The following is an 11029-nucleotide window of genomic DNA, read 5'->3' as shown; positions in this document are numbered from 1 at the left end:
CGTGTTTTCTGGTTATATCTTTATTAGAGATTTTGAATAATGGTTCGTGTTGCGGCTTGCGGTTTTAATCCCCGCCCGCCTTTTTAGTGGTCACGTGCGCTTTGTGTTCGACGCCGCTAACTATAACTTCCAACGTCACCATAGCCGATTCTGATTCGAACTGTTGAGTTTTGCACTCGAGCGTGAAGCGTGTCATGAAGTGGTTTCGTATTTGGCTTATCGCCCCTCCGTTCTTATTTGCGCTATACTAACATTTCCGCTTGGAGGTCAGATAATCACAATCGAAGTTATTGGCGGAAATTCTTTCACACTTGTACAAGTATATCATAAGTAGGTAGCGTAAGTGAATTCAGAATGCAATATGAAGAAATACATCTATAATAATGTATATATATTATATATGTCAAACAAATATTAATATAAATTTTAAACTTCACAAGAAAATTAAAAAGAACGACAGGTTTACTCGCACAATTATGATATGACATGCTTTTAACACTTTGTGATCTAAGGATTTCAGCAAATTCACGAAAACTGCAATTTATTGTTCTATAAAACATATACTTTTCCAAATATTCATCAAATAGTCGTTTTCAGAAATACAAGATGTTACTGAGATCGATGTCAAAGCAACCCAAAGTAACTTTTTAGTTTGCCATAAAGTTTCGCCCAAATTATAGTCAAATAATCGGTCTACTGAGCGTACTATTCACAACGCCATCGGCCATCTTGTGACTCATCATTCATTATTGGATAATATTCCACTGAATAGACCACATCCAGCACCAAGATTGTGTGATATCACACCGTTAGAGTTTTTCCTGTAGGGATATGTAAAGCCTAAAGTCTATGCGGACAACGGATGGACCATCTGAGACGTAGCCGCGGCCAACATTTGAAAGAGATAATTTTCAAAAAAGAAATGCCAAAAAATGTTGTTTTGAATGATAAATAACATACGCCATTTAATTTAAAGTTTGTGTGTTTCTTCTTTACAAAAAGTAGGGAACCTCGAAATGGATCACCCCTTACGTGTATGCAGTTTTTTCAGGGTATATACATATACAAGTATATACATTTATAGAGCCACCAAGCAGATCCAGGCCGCACCCCTTAACATATATTAACAGATTCAGATATATTTCTCTCGCTAACTGGGTATATGTTGAAACCCATTTTGTTTTCGAATAGAGTGTTAGTAAAGGAGTTGATATATTGAGTGGGTCCCTAAATTTTACGGGCAATGAGTAAAGGGTTCGGGCCTGTGGCTTTATAATCTAACAAATTATTTCCTAGATATGTAGAAAAACGTACCAGTGGGATATTTTCAAAGACAGTGAACGTAATGCCGCAAAATGAGGAACATTTCTGCATTGGAAAATCAGCTGAGCTATGCAAAAATGGTGGATGAAAACTACAGGCATGCTAACTTTATTTTCTCCACGAATTAGAATCTTTGGGAGCCATTGAAGCATATTTCGAAACGTTGAAAACCAGACGGACTCATGCTAAAGCAAGGCAATTGAGTGCCATATGAATTACAGCCAAAAGACGTTGAAAGAACATCTTGCATGTCAGAAATGCAGAAAAAGAAAAATTTTTGCACGGTTTGTGACTAATTATGGAAAATGGTTTCATTACGGCAACCCTGAATGTAAAATTATCATGTGTGGAATCTGGCCAATCAGTCCAATCAACGACAAAGCCGAATATCCATGACGTTAAGGCAATGCTTTGTAATTGATGAGGTCAGAAGGGTATGCCTTATTATGAGCTTCTAAAACCGGATAAAACCATCAATGGGTAACGCTATAATAACTCATAAAACTGAAGCCTGCGATTATCGAAAAACACACGAAATTTGTGACTAGACGCGAGACTTTTCCTTCTTTAATACTCTCGGTCTCATGTTGAAAGACCGGTTAAAAACTATTGGGAAAGAGCGGCCGGAAATTTTCATGTCACCCCACTTATAGTCCAGACCTTGCCCCTTTTGACTACCATTTGTTTTGGGCGATGCAGAAAACCTCTAATGGTGTACGGCTCATGTTGCAATAGGGCTTACAGTAACAAATTTGCTTGATTTAATCTTGTCCGCCAAAACAAAAACAGGTTTTTCGAGACGGAATCTTCAAATTTACAGAAAGATTGGAAATTCGTACAGCTCCTGGCAATACTGGAGAATACTTCAATACTTTCAGCCGCGCTTCAAAAAATAACTCTGATCGGTCCAACACCGGGGTGTAGCAGGTTTTTTCGCGTAGAACTACTTTCTGCGTTGGATATTTATATTATAAAAACAAGAAAACAATTTGTCGTATATTCTGGAAATGGCAGAGATACCCTGGGTGCACAACGCATGTCATTACTAGATCGTAATGAGGTTTCTGCGTTAGCGTAGAAAAGGGGGAGTACAAAAAACGACGCGGTAGAAAAAAAGTGTTAGAGTGCGAGAGTAGAAATTTCGGAGTTGAAATAATGACTCAAAATTGTAGTACAAAGGGCGTGTCACCGTCCGCTTTGAGGCGAAATGACATATCTCGAGACCAGCCCGTCGGATTTTACCTTTATGGTACCTGAGTTTCTCCTGACATTTCTATCTTACGGTTCAAAAATTATGGAAATCGGGATAAAACAACATCTACTTTCCATATAACATAATTTTAGCTTCTTCCACTTTCCAGTGTAGAAATCAAGAATCAGTTGATATAATGGGATACTAATTTGTGCGAATAATTCTTTTAAAGTGGGCCATCTTATGACAAAAAAGTGTTCAGAAAGATTTTCGAACTTCCGAGTGACTTTATACCGCATATATTGGCCAACACGTGATTGGTGATAGTATGGAGATATCTTAATGAAACCCAAGTAACATTTTATTGGTATGTGACATGTTAATCGTACTTTACTGTTACTTTGGAGAATGATGCATTTGTGAAACGAAGAAAAGAGCGGGAGAGAGAGCTCATAAAGCCTATAGAAACAGAAATAATAATAATATTAATTTCGTCTGCCATCGCCTACTATAGTTTCAACTAAGTATCAAGGCTTGCAACTTCGGCGAAGTAAATATTTAACACGAAATTCTCGCCAACTTGTTTTGAGGGCTCAAACAATGCAAATTGCTTTTACATGACTCTTTTGTAAACAATATACTGTATATAAAGAGATTCCAAAAATTGTCAATAAACTGCCACAGTGGCGCCACGAATATCCAATTAATCTACCCGCCTCCATAGAATTTGAGAATATTCCCCCTGTAAGTCTGGCAAACTAACCAGATGTGCTGGCACGTACTTTGGCAAAGCGTTTATCTCAGCAGCAAAATCGTACTGCCAACTGGAGTCTTGCAACAAGGATGACTATTGTTCAAACAATGCATTTATATAGAGATATATATGTATGCAATATAAACAAACGCCCACAAATTGCTTCGATCAAAATCAAAAAACAACAAAGAAATTAAATAGTGAATATTTTTAGTTTTCATTGTGTAGCTTTGCAAAAGAACTCACGCCTATTGTCAATTGACAGAGACATCAACGCAATTCGTTACGTGGCAATGAAGCACAGCGTGGAATCGGCCAATTTGTGATGCCTCAATTCGTAAGAATTCTTCGCCAGCAGTTTTGGCTGATTTCTAAGGCATTTTCCGTCGAATAAGATGTCACCAAGGTTGCGATTGAATGCTTCTAACTATCTTAGTTGCTAACAAAATTGAAATTTCAAAAAAAAGGCAAACACAAAAGCACTGCAAAACTGAAAAACTGAAAAATACCATTAAATGAGTCTTGACAATAATGAGGCATTGTATTGCCAACATTACACACACATATACGCAACACACGCAGCGATTGCCGCTGACAATGCAATTGCAGGCCACCAACGAAACAGTTTTTCGTAACTCTATTTATGAGGCAGCCAATCTCATATAGCCACCCGCAATATTAAAATACACGTGTTGTTGTTGCTGCTGCGCGTGCTATTAGTAAAAAATTGTCAACATGACGTCTACAACAACGAAAATCAAAACTACGCAACAGTTGTGCATTTCGGCCCAACTGGCAAATGGCAAACGTATTGCCATCCTGTGGCATATCCTTGCACTTACACACACATATACCCATACAATAATGAGTTCACTGCATTGGTGTTTTGGTTTTATCATTCTTAATCTTTTGTTCGATTTGTTGTATATTTTGGTTGCGCTGTGGTCAAAACATTGTCATAGAGTACAATGCCAGGACCTCACAGGTAACGTTCTTACAGCGGACAATGCCACAAGTGACAAATAAATGAACATCTACACCATATATGGTGAATATTTTGGCAAAACGGTACTATTTTTAAGGTACATATGTTTATATGTACATATATACATACAAACCTATACATGTGCAAACATACACACTTTTCAGCACAAACATTTGAAATTATTCGAAGGAAATCTCGTATTGAGATATAAGGTTTCTCAAGATAGGGATCACCCTTAGACCACTATATTCAGTCCTTTATGAAGCCAGAAAATAGAATAAAGAGTACAGGAGTTCAGACTATATAAGTCAACAAAGCAACTCCATAAGTTGTAGAGTAGGTTGCCTCGGAGTTAGTGCAATCTGGGTAACGCTAAACGTCCTGCGACCTTCAGGGCCTTGAGATGTTATAATCAGAAGAAATTAAGGGGTTACATGTGTTTCTTCGGGTAAAAGAACAGTCCTTTTCAACATCTTTTTCTTATATAAAAAACAAAATATATTATTCGAATTTTCTATTTCGAAAAAGAATATTTTAAACTCGGCCATTGCGGCGCCAATTCCGGTGACCTCTGGGAAAAAAATTCGCCCGCGTTGGCAGGACAACTCTTTACATGATCATCTACAGTAAAAAAAATACATGTTTTAGTTAAAACCATAACTTAGAACTTGAACAAATTAAAAGGAAATGAAAATTTAGTTCTTGGCCGACATTTTTACAAAAAACTAAAATTTCAGTGAAAATTTCACGACATTTCGTCTTAAAGACCTGTGTAAACTTTCATGAAGATCGGTTAAGTAGTTCGCGAGAAATCTTGCCAAACGACTTCAAAAACATAGCTTCGAGAAAAACGCGTTTAAAGACTTCGAACTTAGCTACAGGTGTTGTAGAATTTAATATGACAATAAAAAAAATCGATTTTTCATAACCCATGCCTTGAAAATCTATCAATCGCCAAGATTTTTTGTGTTCTCCTCGCATTGTAACTATTTAAGAATGCTAAAAGAATAGCCACTATTTTGCTACTTCAGGTTATATGACGCACCCCTAACTCCACAAATATGTATACTAACATTACCTCAAGAATCTGGATAACAGCCCTTGAAAGAATATGACCCGAGTCAATTCCGCTAACTTAGAACCAACTGTTGTGGGAAATGCACCCATAGAGTAGGAAGAGCTCGAGTTGTCTCACCGAGCTAGAGAGGCCCTTGAGCAGCTACGTTCTGGAGACTTAAGCAGGTTAAAGTCCTACTTATCCATAATCTACCACGAAATCTAAAATATATATTCTGCATGCTACTAGTCCTTACATGACCTTAACCTCCTCTTTGGAAGTTCTATAACACCAACTCAACTGAAACCCCCCTCCCGTTGGTTCGAACACCGTAAGCAGCATTTTTCCTGTATCTCAGGTTGGATGACACTTAGACTTACGTCTTGTCACACAAAAGGTCTAAATAACAACAACCCTGCAGAATACCCAAAGTCCTATCACTCAATAATTTTTTTGTCGTCAGTTAGTAAAATCTTTGAAAAAGTTTTAAACGAAAGACTGTCGACTTTCATGGAAGACATTGAAGTGTTCCCGCCAGTACGACTTGGCTTGCACCCATTGCTTACAATAAAAAAAATCATAACACTAAAATGATGAATCTTGAAATTTCCCCTAGTTTATAAAAAAATTAAAAATAGTTTTTTGACCAACATTCCCAGTCCACCAAAGCGAAGTACAGTCTCGCAAAATTTACATGAATGCGGATTTTGCCTACCTCCATTGTTTTATAACATTTTTACTTCCGATTTCCCGGCGCTAAGTAAGAGCACAGCTGCTTTTTTCGCGGACAACACCGCAATACTCTGCTCAGGTTTCATTGCAGCTAATATCACAAACTCACTCCAAGAGGACTTTAATACCCTTGTCTTTTTCTTTAACAAATGGAAAATACTGGTTAGTACTGACAAAACTCAAGCAATTTTCTTCACGAGGAAGCGTTAAAGCATCTTCCTCCCAACAAGCCATATTTCGCTTAACTCTACAAATATCAACTGGGAAAAGGCTGTTAGATACTTGGGACTGACTGATACTAGACCTTAGACTGACCTTTAAAAACCAAGTTAACCTTTAAAAAAACTAGGATCTAATACGGTCGTTATACCCATTTATAAACAGAAGATCAGAACTTAGCATTACCAACAAAGTGTATCTATTCAGGTATATTTTCCAGGCTGTGGTTTTTATGGTGGGTCAGTGTGGACCCACACAAACTTCAAGTGTCCCTGATTAAAATATTAAATATACTTTTCAATCTGCCATGGCATTTTTCCACCTCGGAGTTACATTGCAGAGCTAATTTTGAATGAGTCGCATATAGATTGACCCCATTCAATAGCAGGTTTAACGATCTTTGCGTGCATTCCATGTACTCTTGTATTAATGCACAGCTGTAAAATATATTTTCAGTTATAAATTAAAAATAAGTAGGTGAAGTCAATATTCTTCTAAGGTTTTTTGTAAATTTGTTTCCCATTCTAAACCAAAATTATTAATATGTAGTTACATATATGTATGTACATATATCAAGCTCATTTGCAAGTAATTTCTAAGCATAACAGGCACTATTGCTTATACTCTTAACTTATATACTACTGTGATCAAACTGAAAGACGAATTTTTAATTTATATTTCGCGTGTTTTTCGAATCGGTAAATTTTTTTCTGCAAGTTGGTAGTACTGTTAGTGACATCTATGCTCAATTGAGATACGCATCGTTTTGTGAGGCTCTTAAAGTGAATTCTTCGATTTTTACTATATCTGGATTTATTGAGTAAAGAAGTGCGATAATGCACCATCTCAAACTGTATTGATTATTCGTAATCATTTCGCCACATTTTCAACTAAGTAATATCAAGCTACAACCACCGCATTCGCCTGATTTACTTTTGTGTAACTTCTGGCTATTCAGCAAATTCACATGACCACTCCGAGGACACCGTTTTGACTCAATTGAGGATATAAAAGCTGAATCGAAGAAGGCTCTGATGGCCATCACGACGGAGGATTTTTCCAAGTACTATGATGACTGGAAAATACGTTGGCCTAAGTGTATTGCAGCGGGAGGGGATTACTTTAAGGGAGATGAATTGGACAAAATTCACTTTTCAATCACAGTATATACAGTCCTTTATGAAACCAAAAAATATAATATAGAGATCTTGTAAATAGACCTTATAGGTCGACAAAACGTGTAATGTAGCTTGACTCGGAGTTGGTGCAAATTGGGTAAATCTAAACGTGCTGTGCCCTTCAGGTTCTTAAGAAGTTAAAATCGAGAAAAAGAAATTAAGTTGTAAGGTTCAGAAAAATATACATGTACTCGCATATGTCAATGTGTATATCCCACCGGATTAATTTCAAATCTGAAATGTTTATCAACCTTGAATATCTTATAAAATCTTTCCTGACAAATAGAAGACTTTCAGTAACTATTAATGGACACCACTCAATAACCCACAAGCTCTCATATGGTACGCCACAGGGCTCACCTCTTTCGTCTTTACTCTTTATTATCGCCTTTGATGAGCTAAGTCAACTTCTTTCTAATTATAAAAACATTGACCATCAAATGTACGCAGATGACGTACTGATATATACAAAGGAAAATGACACGGCTGCTGTCCAAAACACCTTGATTGACATTCTCTCCAATATTTCATCTTGGTCCTCAATTTCAGGCGTACACATTTCTTTAGAAAAAAACAAGTCTTCTTCATATTTGTCGCAAAAAGGCACCATGCAACATTTCATTAAATGTTGATAAATGCAACATTATGCCAAAAGAAAAGTTGATGATTTTAGAATTAATCATAGACTCTAAGTATCTATTTAAAGATAACTGCAACTATATAAGAAATTCTCTTGTACATAGACTAAATATTATTAAGTATCGCACTTGTAAACATAGCTATATACACCCTGCCATTCACATTAACGTTGTCAGAGCACTAATGCTATCCAAAATCGACTACACCTTACCTATCTACGGACACTGCGCAACATCCCAAATGCGTAAAGTCTCTGTGCCTTATGATGCAGCAATCCGTCGGAGCCTTAGAGCATTCCCTACTTCACCAACGAAGTTTTTACTTGCTGAATCCGGCTTGCCGAGCATCTCTAGTAGAGTGGCCGATGCAACATATCGCATTCTTGCGAAAAAACCTGATGGAACAAACATGGCATTAGCAAATACCTTCACGAGAACAAATTCACATAAAAAACCACTAAGAATACCATCGACAATATCCAGATCTCTTGAATACGTCAGGGACGATTTCACATCTTTTTACGGAAGCAAAAAGAGCTCTGAGATATTTCCTCCTTGGTCCATTAGTCCAGTATCTTTTGAGAATGCCTTACTAAACTTGCCTAAACAAAGTACACCTAACGCAGTCTACCAAGCAAAGTTTGCATACATTCGCCATCAATATAGTTCATCGAATTGGCGTTTTATCTTTACGGATGGATCTAAGACATCAGACCACACCTCGTTGGCCGTTGTAGATAAAGATGGAGACGTAATATGCCAATGGCTCCTTGATCCGATGTGTACAATATTCACCGCCGAAGCCTTAGCTATTGAACTTGCTGTTGAGCATGCTAAAAAAAATAGAGGAAAATATTTGATTTGCAGTGACAGTAAATCATGCATTGCGGCAATTCAATCACCTGCAAATTCCCACAAGATAATTTCATCAATCAGAAACTCCCTCATTGCGGCTGGAAACAAAATCAAGCTCATGTGGATCCCAGGCCATGTAGGAATCTCAGGAAATGAACGAGCTGATACTGTCGCAAACGAAGTTAGCAGATCCCCCACCCTAATGCTCGACTTTTTAAGCAAGGGCGATTTGTACAGGCATATTAAGATAAGAAGAAAAAATCTGGAATTCTCGGACTGGGTATCTCAAAACCATCACTACATTGGAATAAATCCAAGGAGAATCACTCCAACTTACCCTGCAAACACGGCAAGCAACATTCTGAAGCCGTATATACGCCTAAGGCTTGGCCACTATATATTTAGCCACTCTCATCTTCTAACAAGGAGCAACCCATCTTGCTGCCCGCTATGCAATGGCCCAAATACAATTAAGCACCTAATTTCGCAATGTCCGAACACAAGGCAGACTGAGTGCTCTGGTAAAAACTCCACAATGGAGGCACTATCTACGCCCAGTCATGACAACATTATGTTTATTTACAATTTCCTTAAAGATAATAACATCCTTAACCTAATTTAGCGTAGTTTAAGATATCATAGTTAAAATATCATAATTATTTACTAGTACTACGAACTTAAGCAACAAAACTTAGTATTAAAACGATGACTGAAAGCCTTGCAACTAGTGTCATTTTAAAGTTTATGCTGTAATTTATTGCTGTGTAAACTGTTGTAAATAAATAAATAAATGAATACCTGGAAATCATTTAACAACTATAGATGAGCTGGAAAAGAGTAGTAACATTGTCCACCAAATATGAAGATATAACCTAACTTCTTTAATCCTTTGTAAAGTATTTGTGAACCACACATCAGATGCATCATATAATGTTAAAAATTAAAGAATTACATTAATATAACAATATTAACCAAATATTCAGTATAATGAGTGTGATGAATAAGATCGGAAATCGTATGCCTTGAAGATCTATCATCGTCTCTATATCTTCTCTTCGCATTGTGAATGACAAAAAAATAGCCACTATTATATCAATGGACTTATTGAGAGAACACTTAATTGAGCAGATAATTTCACATTTTGGACCGGGCGATTGTCCAGAAAAATCGTGTGATATCATACCGTTCGACCGTTTTCGTTTGGAAAAAGTTTATGCGGACAATCCCGTTTCGATAATAAACATTCCCATTAAATTTGTAGTTTCTTTAAAAAAGTAGGGAACCGCGAAAAGGATCATCCTTTACTATACAGGTGTGTATGGGTAAGAAAGGTTCAACGAGTGTGTGGAATTTAACCCAATCAAAGTCTTTCTAGCGGTCTTCTTACGAGTTTTGTTTACGAGTATATTATCAGTCGTAAATGTTCCAGTTACTCGAAAATGCAATCGTGAACAGCTGAGCAATTAGTGTTAAATATGTTTTCCATTTATGGCAATTAATTATGTTTGTGGATATATGGAAATAAGAAGTAAGGACATTATTGTAATAAAGTCGTCGATTATTTTTCTTATAATTTTGGGTAAGGGTTTAAAAATATTATTTTTCAACGGAGAAATAATTTAAGAGCCAAGATATTTACATATGTATATTCAAAGACGTTTTTGTCTACATTTTCCTTCAGTCATTTTAACAAATTCTACATATATTTGTTTTTGACTGAAAGAATCTCTTTAATTGAGTGCCCACCTGAGACTTCCCGTAGCGGAAGTAGATATTGTTTACATTCTTCTATATAAATAAAGAACCGAAACAATGCAATTTCAACAATGAACATTTTAGTTTCGAACAAAACTCATTACCTTGCAATTGACTAGTTATACTTTGGCAATGAAAAGGCAATTCGATTTTTATTTACTATAGAATTTAGCATTAATTTGCAATTGAATGAATGGCGGGACACACGGGACAAATATTGACAAAGTTTGCGCGGAGACAAAAAGACAATTGTTGGCATGTAGACACCCTTTGGCGTGCGCTGCGCAGGCGCACAGTATGCAAACAATTCGATTTTGCTATTTTATGAGCGCAAATACACA

This window comes from Bactrocera tryoni, chromosome 4 (genome assembly GCF_016617805.1).
Source record: "Bactrocera tryoni isolate S06 chromosome 4, CSIRO_BtryS06_freeze2, whole genome shotgun sequence".
Taxonomy (NCBI): Eukaryota; Metazoa; Arthropoda; class Insecta; order Diptera; family Tephritidae; genus Bactrocera; species Bactrocera tryoni.
The sequence above is the reverse complement of the archived record's forward strand: the minus strand, read 5'-3'. Positions refer to the sequence as shown.